This window comes from Eriocheir sinensis, chromosome 40 (genome assembly GCF_024679095.1).
Source record: "Eriocheir sinensis breed Jianghai 21 chromosome 40, ASM2467909v1, whole genome shotgun sequence".
Lineage (NCBI taxonomy): Eukaryota > Metazoa > Arthropoda > Malacostraca > Decapoda > Varunidae > Eriocheir > Eriocheir sinensis.
The window spans coordinates 1,447,903-1,463,907 of record NC_066548.1 but is presented as its reverse complement, the minus strand read 5'-3'; the positions used below and the strand labels follow the sequence as shown (position 1 = coordinate 1,463,907).

Here is a 16,005-nt window from a genome sequence, read left to right as displayed (position 1 = left end):
CTATCTCTCCCTCTCTTCCTCTGCCTCCCTCCTCTTCCCTACCTTCGCCCTCCCTCTCTCTCTTCCTCTGTCTCCCTTCCCTACCTTTGCCCTATCACCCCCCCCTCTGCCTATCTCTCCCTCTCTCTCTTCCTCTGTCTCCCTCCCCTACCTTCGTCCTATCACCCCTCCCTCTGCCTATCTCTCTCCTCTTCCTCCCTCTCTACCTCCACCTCCCCTGCGACGCCTCCCTCTCCAGAGTCATATTTCGAAACCACCGTTGAGGATAAATTGGAATAATGATAATTACCAACACTCAGAATGATGATTGGGACCTCCTCCTCCTCACTCCCACCCACCCAACCCGCCCCCAGCCACCCACCCAGCTCTCCCAATCAACCGCTGAGGTCATTACGGGCGCCAGAAAAACGGGCAAGATGAATGATGATGAAACAAACTCTCGATGCAGGTGACGGAATGGGGCGCCGAGGTGAGCTAAGGGGCGGGAGGAGGAAAGAGGTGTTGGATGCCTTGACTCAACTATAGGTTAGGTTAGGTTAGGTCAGGTTAGGTTAGCTTAGGTTATGGTTAGGTTATGGTTAGGTTAGGTTAGGTTAGGTTATGTTAGGTCAGGTTAGGAGGTTAGGTTAGGTTAGCTTAGGTTATGGTTAGGTTAGGTTAGGCTAGGTTAGGTTAGGTTAGGTTAGGATAGGTTCTGGTCAAGTTAGGTTAGGTTAGGTTAGGTAAGGTTAGGTAAGGTTAGGAGGTTAGGTTTGGTTAGGTTATGGTCAGGTTAGATTAGGCTAGGTTCTGGTCAGGTTAGGTTAGGTTATGGTTAGGCTAGGTTCTGGTCAAGTTTGGTTAGGTTAGGTTAGGTTAGGTTAGGTTATGGTTCTCTAGGAAGGAAAGTGAGGTGGGGTTAACCAATTTGTAATGATGCAGCGGAAAAGAACGGAAGGAAGATAAAGAAGCGAGGAACCAGGTCAGGAGGAGGGAGAGGAAGGTGTTCAGTGCCTCGACTCTGCTAAAGGCAATGTGGTCTGTGGGAATAAAAGTGAGAAGGGCTTACTGTTTGCTCTGATTCGGCTCCTTTGGACGGGGAAGAACAGATAGGTGATAGAAGAAGCGAGGAAATGGGACGCAAACGTGTAATGTTTGTTGCATCATTCCCAGATATCTATTGGAAGAGGAAATGTGCAAGGTTCGTCTCTAGCGGGCTGATACCGTAGGACTTGATGTCAAAGGAATAGCCGAGGAAATGAGAGCTTGCAACATGACCCTTAAATATCACTGCTTCGCTCTTGGTCCATCTTCTGCACCGTAAAATAAAGAAAAACCTCGTCCTTATTACGCTTCCATTCGCTCTGGCTGCGGTGGCGATGGTGGTGGTAGAGGTCGTTCACGTGGCAGTCTTCGGGGGGTAGGGGGTGGGGAAGAAGAAGGGGACGAAGTGGGGGGGTGTAGGTTCGGCTGCCCCCTGTAATTACTCTCTCCATCAGCAGCCCGTCCACCAATAAGTACCTCATTAGCAAGGATATTAAAGGCTATTACAAGATTCGAGAGACGATGGTAGATGCGTGTGTGTGTGTGTGTGTGTGTGTGTGTGTGTGTGTGTGTGTTTGGTTTGTCTCGTTGGGTTGTCTTCCTGGCCGTCTGATGTCCCTTGTTCGCACCCCGCCTCCTGCCTGCCTGCCTGCCTGGTGACGCTGCTCCACTATCTTCGTCGTGTATCTGTCTCCCTCGTCCCCCTCTACCGCGCCTTCACGCCTGCCTGTCTGCCTGCCTTCCCTTGTTCTCATTCCTTCCATCTGCCTATCGACATCCATGTTTCTAGCTTCTCTTTACCCTCAACAATCTTCTATATTCCATAACTCGCCTCAACACAGCTTTTAGAATTCCAAGTGATCTTTCCCTGACTCCCATTGTTCTTCTTCCCTTTATTGCTATCAACATTCCTGCTTCTAACATCCCTTCTTCCCCTTAACAATCTACTGTGACTCCTTAAAGCAACGCAAGACAGTTTCCAGAGTTCCATGTGGCCATCTTTACCGCTTCCTGTCCTCCGTTGTTCTTCTTCATTCCGTCTGGCTATCGACATCCTTGCTTCTAATTTCTCTTTCCCCTTAACAATCTACTATGACTACTTAACGTCCCACAAAGCAGTTTCTAGTGTCCCAGGTGCATCCCAGTACGACGCCTCTTACTAACGCATCATCGAAGTTCGCTGAATAATACTTTGGAACTTTTTGGGGTTTTGTAACGAGATGAAAAACAGTTTCTATAAGTCAGTCTCTCCTTATTATTAACGCCTATAAGTGATTAGTCGTGACATACATTGAAAACTGCATTAAAATATACTTTGGCTCATTTTAACGTTCCACAGGACAGTTTATCTCATTGGAGGTGATCATTTTAGCCCCTCGAGACGACGCCTTTCACTGAAGCATCGTGAAGGAGCATAAGAAAAAATAGCTCACAATTTCCAGCGTGTCTGAGCGAGGCTGAGAGTCACTCCACCTTCTCTCTCACGACATTTCGGAGACACTTGATTCAACCTCGTTCCTCTGTCTCCCTCTTTATCTCTGTCTCTCCAGCTCGCCTCTCCCCTCTTTCAGCCCAGTCACGCCCTTCCCTCCCTTTCACCGTGGTCCCCTTCACCTCCTCTATTCCTCACCTTCCCTTGTCTTTCTCCTTTCTCCTCCACCCCAGAGTAGCGGAGGAGGCATCCCGGCTCTCCTCTGGTCCCTCTTCACCTTTAAACAGAGGGCCGCCGAGACGGGGCCAGCGCTGTGACAAAGCCAGATGGGCGGCACTGATACAAGAGGAAGCGCATGCATAGAAGGGTTGACCTGTAGAGTATAGATGGGCGAGATGCTGCTTGGCTGATGCGCGCGAGCTTGTGGACTAGTTGTTGTGCGTGTGTGTGGACTTGAATGTTGGTTGTGATTGTGTAGTGTATATTATATGTAAGACCTTGTTAGTTGTAAGTGCCCTTGTTCTAGATAGTGATGGGAAATTCAATACAGAGCGAGCGTACACACACACACACACACACACTCTCTCTCTCTCTCTCTCTCTCTCTCTCTCTCTCTCTCTCTCTCTCTCTCTCTCACACACACACACACACACACACACGGCTGCCGGTGCTTGGTGTTCCTGGTGAGGTTCAGGCACAGATAAGTGGACGGCTTCCTGTGTGGCGGCTCCTGCTCGTCTGTTTTATCGGCGCGGCTCACCTCGCCGGCGACGCCTTCGGAATGATCGGCTGCCGTGCCTTTTTAGGCCTAGAGGGCCACCGGAACAGACCTCCACGAGTATCCTAGATCGGCGGGGCTTCTTCCCTTGCAGGATCCTATGAAACGACCATTTATATGATCCAACCCTCTTAATGTTCTATCATTTTCTTTTGTTTGTCAAATAATTCCAATTTTCCCTGTGTTAGATAACTGCCCTCTCCTCCAGGCCGCGCGCCGGGCCTTTCCCGCGGCGCCTCCGCAGGGCGAGTCGGCACTTGTGCCGCGGCGCCACAGGGGCGATATCCTCGGGGCGGGCGGCGCGGGATGCACGCCGTGTGATGACGAATGGACACTTATCAGCATCTTCCCATTCTTCAATCGGAATATGTACAAGGGGAAGGAGGGCCGGACGGGATCTGAGGGGCGAGATAAGGACCCCTCGCGGCCAGTGAGGGGTTGGAACCCCTTTTGTTGTGTTGTCTGAGGGAGACGAGGGCTGGATGTTCTCTGATAGCCCCAAGACAATGACAAACAACACCTTCCCTTTTGGTCGATTTATGAGGGTTGTATCAGGCTACTGTTGGTCTTACTGACGAGATATGGGAGGTGATTTCCTGCTGCAATTGTGCGGCGAGGGTGGCGGCGCTGCACGGCCCCGAGTGACTGACAAACACACGCCGCGGCTGCTGGCGGGCGGCGCGGCATACAGAACCTGGCCACTGTGCCTCGGCCTCCCTGTCTGCCTCGGTGCTGGCGCCTTAAGATAAAAGTGATCCTCATTGGTTGGTCATTAATCTTGAAATGGTGTTCGTTTTGGACTACTTCTGTTATGTGCGACCTTCAGTCATGCATTCTGGGTCACTGAAGCTGTTATCTCTATTCCTGTACGTCCCATATGCCTCAACCTCTCTATCTCAATAGTTTTGTATATAGAGAACACAATATACATGACAGCTTGACCACATATAGTAAGCCTTTATGTATATGTGAGAATTTCGAAGGATTACTTGCTGCGTCAGAGGACATCGAGATACATCCGTCTCCTCCTTACTTCCTTCCCTTCATCCTGTTTTTGTATTATCTTCCTTTTTATCCCTAACGTCCTCTTTCCCTCTCGTTCTCCCTCTCTCATTAGTATTCCTGTATCATCTCTTCTTACTTTCTCCTCTTCATTTTCTCCTCTCCTGTTTCATTCAATTTTTCTTCTCATTTCTTTATCTCATTTTCTGCTTTTCTTTTTCATTTCCTCGTTTTGATCTCTGCTGCTCTCTCCTATGTACTTTTCTCTTCTCTGCTGGTTTTCATTATTTCATCATTTTTTCCTTAATCCTCCTTTTTCCTCCTTATTCCTCCTTTTCCTCCTTTATATCATCACTTCCTTATTCCTCCTTTTTCCTCCTTATTCCTCCTTTTTCCTCCTTATTCCTCCTTTTCCTCCATTATTTCATCACTTCCTTATTCCTTTTTTTTCCTCCTTATTTCTCATTATTTCATCACTTCCTTATTCCTTCTTTTTCCTCCTTATTCCTCATTATTTCATCACTTTTCCCTTATTCCTCCTTCTTCCTTATTTCTCCTCTCCATTCCGCCCCTCGCCTTCTCTCTGTTTCCTCTCCTCTTCTCTAGTTCTGCTCTAATCTCCCTTTTTCTCCTTGCCTCCTCTCTTCCTATCCTCATCTCTTCGCTTTTCTTCTCCTTTCTCTTCTGTCTCCATGTTTTCCTCTTTCCGTTATCTCCTGTTTTCCTTTTGTTTATTCACTCAGTTCTTTCATTCTTCTTTCAACTTTCCCTTTATATTTCTTCCTCCCGTTTTCCGTCTTTCATACTCTCCACTCTTTCTCCTCCCTCGTTTTGTCTCCTTTTCTCTATTCTCCCTCTCCGTTATAACACTCCTCACCATCTCTCTCTGCTCTCCCTGTCGCTGCCTTCTCTCTCTCTCTCCCTTTTTCCCTCTCTCCCTCTCTCCCTCACTGTCGCCATAATCAGAGAAACCTTACGAGGACTCCTGAGGGTCGCGTCTTGGCCCCGCCGCTGCGTCCCTCCCTCCGCCCCGACACCCATTGAAGTAATTGTGTTATCATTTTAGTAGTCTCCTGTGTGGGCGGCGATCGCTGCCCCTGATACAATTGTCCACTTGGAGAACGCTATCGAAATGACTATCAGAAGAAGCCCCACACGTCCACCCGTCCTGCCGGCGTGGGGAGGAGGAGGAGGGGGTGAAGGAGGGTCGGGGAAGTGCCTAAGAGGGCCATCCCAGCTGCTTATAGAGGCACATAGGGGCGACTGGCGGCGTAGGTGAAGGAGGGGAAGAAGAGTCGCCTGAAGCAGAGTTATTTCCTGGTGCCGCGAAGAGGAGGAGGAGGAGGAGGAGGGTCAGGGAAGTGCCTAAGAGGGCCATCCTAGTAGTTTATAGGAGCACATAGGGGCGACTGGCGGCGTAGGTGAAGGAGGGGAAGAAGAGTCGCCTGCTGGAGGGAAGTCAAGTGCAGTAGAACATTCTGTCAGTCCGTAGCCGTGAATGTGGGAGGAGGTGGAAGCCAAGAATGGATAGAAGGACAGAGGGCGTGGCTGGCGGCGTAGGTGAAGGAGGGGAAGAAGAGTCGCCTGGAGGGAAGTCAAGTGCAGTAGAACTTTCTGTCAGTCCGTAGCCGTGAATGTGGGAGGAGGTGGAAGCCAATAGACGATAGAAGGACAGAGTGCGTGGCTGGCGACGTAGTGAAGAAGAAAACGAAGGAAAAACAAGCTGAAGAAGAGTAAAAGAGCATAGAAAAATACTGATTTCCTACTAGCTTGAAATGTAAAGTCTTAGAAGATAGATAGAAGAATCACGCTGGAATGACTTAGAGTGGTATAGAAAGTCATCTCTTGTTTACTAAGAAAGGAGAAGGAGGAGGAGGAGGAGGAGGAGGAACGAGACCAGAGAGTATACAAGGACAGACGAGGTGGCTGGTCAAGCTGGAAAGAGGTAGACTATTATAGAAACTCATCTATTGTTCGGTTAAGGAAAGGGGAATAGGTAAGGTCTGAGATGATAGGTGGGAGGCTGACGGCGAGGCTGAAGGAGTGGGTGAAGGAGGAGAGGAGGAAGAGTCAAGCTGGAGGGAAGCCGAGTGGTATAGAAGGCATTGTCGTTGTGGGAGTAATTGTGGCGATAAGGCAAGGAGTGGCGTGGGAAGTGGAGGGCGAGGCGAATGGACGGAGACAAGGGCGACGAGAGGGCAAGACGGGGATCAGATAACCCTCGAGATGATGATAATAATAATAATATAGAGGGAATATGTTTCTTTTTTAGGGGTATCTTGTTCATTCTCTCTCTCTCTTGTGTACTATAGAAGATGGGTATTGTGGGAAGCTTGTTCTTATTCTTGTTTTTATTACAGTATTGTCCTCGATATAAACACACACACACACACACACACACACACACACACACACACACACACACACACACACACACACATCGAGAGCAGCAAGAACATAGGAATAAAAGGAAAATAAATGGTGGAATAGCAGAAAAACAATGACGATTACAGGAATGAGGACAACGGGTGAAGACAAACTCAAGAAAATGAATTTGGGAGACGAGAAAAATGAAACAGAGAAAGAGGCAAGAAAATAGAAGGAAAACAAGTGAAAAAAAAGTAAAAAGACGGATGAAGAAATGTAACACTGCAGGAAGCCTTAAACAATTGAACGTGAACTTGAGAGGCGAGAAAAAACGGGGAAAACAAATGCGAGGGAGAGATGAAAGAACAGAAATGGGAAAACAAATGAAAGAAAACGGGAAACAAGACGTAGGAAACTATTAAAGAAGAAAACATGACAGAAAACGTAGAGAAAAGCCTTTGATGGAATACCAGACAAGCTGAGGAAGGGAAGGAAGGAAGGCAATGAACGGAGCGGGCGAGGCAACAAGGCAGAGGAGTGAGGGAGGGAGTGATGGAGGCTGCTGGTGGTAGGTGGGTGGCGGTAGTGAGGGGGAGGCATGCAGGGAGACCCACCTTGCTGTACTGACGGAAGGAAAGCACTGACGGGTCCACAATCTTATTTAAACGTCTCGGGCCCCCATCATGAGTGTTTTCCAAGGCCACAGAGGAGGCTAACCTGGTTCTCATGGGTGATTTTCTCGCTCAAGGTGTGCAGAAGTCGTATAGAACTATCACTGGTATTACAAAACAGTTCATGAAAATCCCAGGAGCTTATACGAGAGGCTTATCAGACAGGCGAGCAGAGGCGCTGATATGTTTAAGAATGAAGGTTTGAGACACTTTATTGGTATGAGAAAGAAAGTGGAAAAAAGCAGAGGAAAGAAAAGGATTGAGATAAAAGGAATGGACAGGGGGCATCATTTGTATATGCTTCTCAAACAGGCGAGCAGAGGCGCTGATATGTTTAAGAATGAAGGTTTGAGACACTTTATATGGAATGAGAAAGAGTGAAAAAAAACCAGAGGAAAGAAAAGGATTGAGATAAAAGGTATGGACAGGGGGCATCATTTGTATATGCTTCTCAAACAGGCGAGCAGAGGCGCTGATATGTTTAAGAATGAAGGTTTGAGACATTTTATTGGCATGAGAAAGAAAGTGAAAAAAAACAGAGGAAGGCAAAGGATTGAGTAATAGGAGAGGACGCAGCATCACTTATAGCTACAGACACAGCAATGCATCAGTGAATAAGAGAAGAAAAAGAAGAAAAAAAATGTAAAAGAAGAAAAAGAAGAGAGAAAAATATGCAAAGGAAGAAAAACGAAAAAAAACGAGAAAAGAAGTAAAATTGATGATCTTAATGACAAAGAAGTAATAGTGATGATATTGATGTTAATTAAGATGACAATACTGATAATGATAAGGAACCAAATTTATATACTTATTTATTTTAGTTATTAATTTGTTCTTTTTCCTTTTTTTCTTATTAACATTTTTTTTGTGTTTGTGGGTGGGAGGAAAAGCGTATCGTATCTATATATCTAATTATCTTTCTTTTTGTCTATTATATACATGTAGTTACTGATATGCGTTAGTATTCCTGTCTATTCCACTCTCTCCTTCCTCCTGTCTGTCTATAGCTATGTATCTTTTATCTAAGTGTCTATCTGCTTCTACTTATCTATCTCTATCTCTCTTTATATGTCTTTCTATCAGTCTATCAATCTATTTACTTTTCCTTTCATGTATATATGTATATCTCTTAAGAACGTTATATAATATGGCCACCACTATAAGACTTGCAGTTCTATACAGTATACTACCAATATTATCAATGCTACCACCGCCACTGTGTTCCACCACCACCACCACCACAACCACCACCACTACACGTCAGCACAAGACTCTGGGAACAACAACTTGGAACACTCACCCGACCCACCACCCACCACCACCACCACCTCCTCGTCCTGAACCCTTCCTCTCCCGGCGGCCGCAGAGTTTATTATTTTTTCGCTAGATTACTCTTGAACTGAGAAGCAAATCATAAACACGTGTCGCCGCGCCCTCCTCACCCCGGGCTTGTTGTGGTCGGTTAGCCCTCGTTATGCCTCTCGACCCACGGGGGAGGGGGGAGGAGAAGGAGGGGGAGGAGGGGGACGGGTCGTGGGTGAAAGAGGTATAGAGAAAGGGGAAAGGGGGAAGAGATTGAATGGTGATTGTGGGAGGCGAAGGGAAGAGAAGAGGTCTTGGTAGGGATATGGAAGAGGAGGAGGAGGAAGAGGAAGAGGAGGAAGAGGAGGGAGAGGAGGAAGGAATTAGTTCTTCCCTTCCACACACGTACCAGAAGAGGAAGAGGAAGAGGAAGAGGAGGAAGAGGAGGATGGTATTAGCTCATCCCTTCCTCACACGTACCGGAAGAGAAGAGGAAGAGGAAGAGGAGGAAGAGGAGGAAGGAATTAGCTCTTCCCTTCCACACACGAAGAGGAAGAGGAGAGAAAGAGGAAGAAGAGGAAGAGGAGGAAGGAATTAGATCTTCCCTTCCACACACGCACAGTAAGAGAAGAGGAAGAGGAAGAAGAGGAAGAGGAGGAAGGAATTAACTTTTCCCTTCCCGCATCCCTTCACGAACCCTTCCACCACCGGCCCTCTCTCATCCACTCCACCACCCTCCACCATCCCTTCCACCCCACCACCCCACCACCCCAAGCCGGCCCGGGAACCAAACCTTGAGCAACTTCGGAGAAATAAAAAGGAACAGAGGGAAAAAAAATGCTGAAAGAAGGCCAAAGCACTTATCAGGTCTCCCATTACGCAAACACTGAACGCCAATTAGGACGAGAGAGCAAGGTGGAGCCAGGGGCCGTTTGAGGGAAATTACTCCCCAGTGATGTTAAAGTTAAGGGCGAGAGATAGACATCCTGTGGCGAAGTCGTGTGTGTGTTTTTTTGGGGGGTTAGTGGTGGACGTGGGTTGGGTTGGGTGTTAGTGAATTTGGTTGATTGTTGTTGTTGTTGTTGTTGTTGCTTTCTATAATGTAATGTGTGTGATTTTTTGTCTTATTCCTCTTCTTTCCTTTCTTTCCCTCTTTTCTTTGCCGTTTTCCTTCTTTCCTTTCGTTCTTTTTCTTCTTCTTACTGTTTTTGTGCTTTCTTTTTCCTTCTTCTCCTTCCTTCCTTTCTTTGTTCCTTTCCCTCTTTCTCGCTCCTCGTCCTCCTTCTCTTTCTCCGTTAAGCTCTTCCCTTCTCTTTCCTTTAATTTGCACTGCTTTCTATTTTTTTCTTTTCCCTTCTTACGGATCTCGTGTTTTCATCTCGTTCTTCCTTCCCTTTCACTCTTTTCCCCTTATATATATCTCCCTTTCCCTTTCTTTTCCTTCTCTTATTTATATTTTCTTCTAATTTCCCTTGCCTACATTTAATTCTTTTATCTATCTCTCCCTTCCCTTCCCTTCCCTTCCCTTCCTTTTCCTTCCCTTCTCCTCCCTTCCCTTCCTTACCCTTTCCTTCTCTTTCATTCTCTTCCCTTCCCTTCCCTTCCCTTCCTTCCCCTTCCCTTCCCTTCCCTTACTTTCCCTTCCCTTCCCTTCCTTTCCCTTCCCTTCCATTCCCTTCCCTTCCCATCCCTTTCTTATACTTCCCTCCCCTCCCCTTCCCTTCCTTTCTCTTTCTCTCAGTCATCGTTCTCCCTTAGACATTATTTTTATTACACTCCCTCTCGTTCCTCCCTTCCAACCCTTCTTACTTGATTCACCCTTTTCCTCCCTCACCCTCGGCTCCCTTACAACCCTCCCTCCCCCTCCTCTCCCCCACCTTTCCTCTCTCTCCCCTTTCCTTCCCTTTTTCCTTCCGTACCGTCGGCCCCCATACACCCTGCTCCTCGCCCTCCCTTCCCCTCTCTCTCTCCCTCTTCTCTCTCTCCCCTTTCCGTCCCTCTCCCCGTTCATTTCCGTGATTCATCCTCACCCCAAACACGACTTTAAAGTTTATAAAGTTTAAATGGAATGGTTTGAAAATGTTATTAACTTAATTAGAGAGAGATGGGGAGAGAGAGAGTGTGGAGAGAGAGAGAGAGAGAGAGAGAGAGAGAGAGAGAGAGAGAGAGAGAGAGAGAGAGAGAGCGAGAGACAGAGACAGAGAGAGCGAGAGCGAGAGCGAGAGAGAGAGAGAAAACCAACAGAGACGAGACCGACAGAGAGAACGAAAGAAAGAGACCGAGACCGACAAAGACACAGGAGGGTGGGACGTTTGACATGTGGAAAGGGAAGAGAAGAGAGAAACGGAGCCGGAGGAGGCGGAGGAGGAGGAGGAGGAGGAGGAGCAACTCAATTATTTTTATGGTGGGCGGCGCATCGGGGGTAAACTCCAGGTCGGATGGTGATATAGAGTTAATTGTTATTCTGACACTGTAATCACGGGGAGGCGCGGCGCGGCGAGGGGCGGGGAGGCCTTGTTCGGGCGCTGACAGGCTCTGGCAGGCCCGCTAGATGTGTGTGTGCAGCTATTACATTGGCTTATAAATTTATGTTCCTGGGCTCCGTGTCTGTGAGTGTGTGTGGGTGTGGGTGTGTGTGTGTGTGTGTGTGTGTGTGTGTGTGTGTGTGTGTGTGTGTGTGTGTGTGTGTGTGTGTGTGTGTGTGTGTGTGTGCGTGTGTGTGTGTGTCTCCCTCTCCCTTTCCATCTCTCTCACTTTTTTTTTCTCTCTCTCTCTCTCTCTCTCTCTCTCTCTCTCTCTCTCTCTCTCACGTCTATATCACACACAATATATAGATCTGTCAACATTAAGTCTTTTTTCAATGTCCTCAAAGCAGAGTTATTTTCCATATTTTTACTTAATCTGCATCGTCAGGATTGAGTTTCTATTGTCAGTGGTAAGTTGGTGTCAGGAGTGAGGTTTTGATGTCACCGGGGTCCCTCAATCAGGTATATATTTTTATGTATTCGCATCTAATAAGTTTAGGACGGAAAGAAGGATACAGCTTGGGGTGTTTAAGTGCTTTGCCTATTCGTTACATGAGAGATCTTACTCTAAACACCTTTTTTTATTGTATACGAGTCAGAACAAACAACAAAACATACCCATACAAATTAACAGGCGGTGTATTGCAAAGAAAGCGTATATTTCCGGTCATGTCAGACGTTGCCTCATTTCGTGCCGTGAATGAAACAGATGTGAGCGTCCGATGACACGTCCGTTCACCTGGGGACTCGTGGACTGTACTGGCGATTAAAACAGTTGACAGCGCCCGTTTGAGGGTCTTCAGGCATACTCTGGGCTGGTTTGAGAGGACTTTAGCGTGGACTGTAGATACTTGCGCTGCGGTCCGTGAGTCAAACAGTTACAAGCGTCTAACGGAATATCTGGCCGCACGCTCTGGACTGGTTTTGCCGGACTGTAGCGTGGACTGTAGGTACTGGCGCCGCGGTCCGTGAGTGAAACAGTTGGCAGCGTCCGTCGGAGGGTCTGGGGACGGCCATAAATCTTGGCCGTGTGCATGTTCCATAATTTCCAGGCAAAGATCAGATACGCGTGACGAATCGTCGGCCACTTCCGCACAACAGGGCGCCGAGCTGCCAGATTACACATTTATTTTTCTTGTTCACGCACGCACCGAGGACGACGGGAGGAGGAGAGGGGAGAGGGAAAAGGGGAAAGGGGAGAGGTAGCTGTAGACAGATAAAAGTAGAGGTTTACGGAAAGGAATAGTGAGGGTAGAAAGGGAGAGTAGAAGGGAAGGATAGGTGAATGGGAGAGGCGAAAAGGAAGAGGGGTGAGGTAGTTGTAACTAGATAAAAGTAGAGGTTTACGGAAAGGAAGAATAGCGGCGGTAGAAAGGAAGAGTAGGGAAGGATGGGGAAGGGGGGAGAAGGAAGGTGAAGGGAAAGAAGAGAGGAACAAGGGGGCGGGGAGGGATGGGGGGCTAAAGAGAGAAGCCAGGAGGGGGAGAGGAAGGAAAAGGTGGGGGAAGAGGGGATGGGAGGTGAAGGGAAAGAAGAGAGGAACAAGGGGGCGGGGAGGGATGGGGGGCTAAAGAGAGAAGCCAGGAGGGGGAGAGGAAGGAAAAGGTGGGGGAAGAGGGGATGGGAGGTGAAGGGAAAGAAGAGAGGAACAAGGGGGCGGGGGGACGGGGGGGCGGGGGAGGGGGGGTAAAGAGAGAAGCCAGGAGGGGGAGAGGAAGGAAAGGGTGGGGGTCAGGTTTGGTCTGCTCCGTCCCGCCGAAAAGCTGCACAAGAGGTAATGGATTAGCGGCTGATTGTACCACACGAGGCCGGCCGCGGGTCAGCTGGGGATGGTGATGGTGTGTGTGTGTGGGAGGGTGGGGTGGGGGGTAGTAATTGTTGGTAAATAGTCGTGTTGGTGTTGTTGTCATTATTTTTATTACATCATTATTGTTTTTCTTATTCTTTTTCTTGTTCATCTTTTTTTTTCTTGTTCTTTTGTTTTTGGTCTTGTTCTTGTTGTTCTTTGTCTTAATCTTCTTTTTTTCTTCTCATTCTTCTTCTTCTTTTTCTTCTTCACATCATTATTATTGGTAGTAGTAGTAGTAGTAGTAGTAGTAGTAGTAGCAATAGCATTGGTAGTAATAGCAACAATACCAGCAGTTGTAGTATTAAAAAAATGCACCATATGCCTTTTGTTGTATAATTGCGTAAGTCAGTGTAATAATCTTCCCTTCCCCATATAAATAAATAAAAAAAGGCGCACTGATTCTCCGTGTCCTAGGCGGGTGACGGGGCCCAAGGAGTTAACAAGGCAGGGACAGCAGCGAGGCGAAGACCAGGCGACGGAGGAGGAGGCGGCGGCGGCGGTGCATCTCCTATCGGCGGACACGAGTTTTTGCCTCTTGTCGCCGCGCAGTTAACACAAGAGAAATTAGCTCAGTCATTAGGGAATTTGTTGTACATTAGAATCTGTTGCTGTTCGCCCCGAGGCTGGGCTATAAAAATCAGCTGTCGCTCAGAAGTCAGGGACGAAAAAAAAGAAAAAACCCAGGACGATGCAGGTTAGGTATTGGTGAAGTACAACGGTTTAGAGGAGCACTGGCGAGGTGTGTTTTTGTTAATATGTTTAGTCGTTGTTGTTTTATTATTGCATTTGGTTGTTGAGTAAAACCCAGGACGATGCAGGTTAGGTATTGGTGAAGTGCAACGTTTTAGAGGAGCGCTGGCGAGGTGTGTTTTTGTTAATATGTTTAGTCGTTGTTGTTTTATTATTGCATTTGGTTATTGAGTCATAGTTTTTTATACAGCTAAAGAAACAGCTCAAGGGCAACAAAAAAAAAGGTGTTAAAAAAAGCCTGCTAATCGTTATTCCCACAAAGACAAAAATAATGAGTTTTCAGACATTTAGTGACCTTGCTTCGTGGCGTAATGAGCGCATGGGAAAGGAGAAACCAACATAGACAACATGCTCGTTTTATCTCTATTTTCCCTCCTCCTCCTCCTCCTCTTCTTCCTCCTCCTAGCATTCCTTCTTCTCTTCTCTATCCTCTTTCTCCTTTTATTTCAATCCTTAATTATTTTGCGTTAGCTGCTCTGATGTTTGTAATACTTTTTATTTCTTTTGATGTTTATTTCGGGTATTTGTGTTTGTCTAATTTTGGAAGCCTAGATCGTGTGTTTCTTTGGTTTGATAACGCTTCCATATTCTTCTCTCTCTCTCTCTCTCTCTCTCTCTCTCTCTCTCTCTCTCTCTCTCTCTGCATGTTTTTTGTCAGTTTGTGTGTATCTCTGTATGTGTCCATGAGGGTGAGTATCTGTCTGTCTGTCTGTCTGCCCAATCAATCTATATCTATCTCTATCTATCTTTCTGTTTATCTATCTATGTATTCTCACCCTCTCTCCCTCTCACACACTCACATACGCTGCAGAAGCCACCATCGCCTCCTCCTCCTCCCTCCCTTACCCCTCCCCTCTCCCTCCCTCCCTCACGCGGCCCATTTCAACAGTGTTCGCGGAGCCGTTCCCTTTCACTCCACCTTATCTCGCCTCTCCCCGCCCGCCAGCATCCCTCGCCCTGCTCAACTAACTCATCACTACTCCCATCGCGGCCCTCGACTTCTGCTCCTCATATAATTAAACTCAAAAGAATGTGATTAAGCATAACACGTGGAGAAGGAGAGGCGAGATGAGATAGGTGAGCGGAAGAGGGAGGGAGAGAGATAGGGCGAGAGGAAAAAGGGAGAAGAGGAGAGGAGAGAAGGACGAGGCAGAGGGATGCCGGCGCAGGGAGGACAAAGCGCCGGTCAGGGGGAATATGTCACCTCGGCCCGTCAACCGGAATCAAGTGCTTCCCGGCCGCCGCTCCTCGCTGCCGCCGCCGCCAACTGCCGGACGAAACCCAGAGCAAAACCTAAACATTTCTGAGGTCTTCCATGCCCCCATCGGCCTAGTAAAGACATGTATAGCCCCTCTGTAGCCTTATAATCATCTACGGAAGGTTCTGTGTCACTCCGACGGTCTAAATCTTCCTCCTCCGTCTCCGTGAACCGTCTACGAACCTTCTCAAACATTCTGAAACGGACGGAACCACGCGGCGAGGAGAGGGCGGCGCCTTCTTCCCTGCAGTCGTCGCGATTATCCTCTCTATCTTATCAACATCTCATTTTATCTCATCTAACTCATCCCGCGCCTCACGGACGGTAAAGTCGGTCCCTCCTGCCTCGACGTTTTCCATCTGCGTTTAGTTGTGTGTCGAGGCCAAGGACGAGACTCGATTAGCGTGATCCTTTATACGTGAGAAAAGGTTTACATAGGCGCTCAAGGCTGGGCGAAGCACTAACTAATGTATTTCCCACCGCTCTACACATCATAGGCTGGTACTGTCTGACGCTTCCAGTCCTCACATTAACTATATTCCCAAGGGCTGAAAAGGAGGTCAGTCGGGTTCTAATAAGTGTTTTGCAGGTTCATGGTACAGAAGAAGGGTTAAACTACCACCAGGGCCATAAGACTACCCCTGAAAATGCCGCAAACTCCTACGAAAGGCTAGTCAATTATGTCTAAGAATACGACTCATAGCATCACGCAGGCGACTCCTCTAGGGATGCTGTGAATCCTCTCAATGTCCACCTATCGCCGCTGCTTCCCGAGAGGACGCCCACAGTCGCCTCCTTCTGTCTAGCATTCATATTTCCCCCTCAAGTGAACGTGTATTGTGATAGCGGACATTCATTTGCCTGATCCGAATAAAGGGTGATGTCCACGTTATGCGACCGTCCTTAAAAACGCGGCGCTGAATGGATGATGGACGGGTCGAGGAGAGTGGACGCTGGCCGGCCACGCTGACTGTCGCGCGTCCTGCCTCCTCGTGTGTTGGCTGGCCTGGCTGTTCGGGGCCTCGCTGCTGCACTACGGTTTTGTCCT

At 47.9% G+C, this 16,005-nt stretch overlaps 1 long non-coding RNA gene across 1 annotated transcript in view; it reads left to right on the top strand.

The window, feature by feature from the left end:
• LOC127009164 (uncharacterized) overlaps positions 1-16,005 on the top strand; it is a 252,498-nt gene that overhangs the window by 63,289 nt on the left and 173,204 nt on the right. The window lies entirely within an intron of this gene.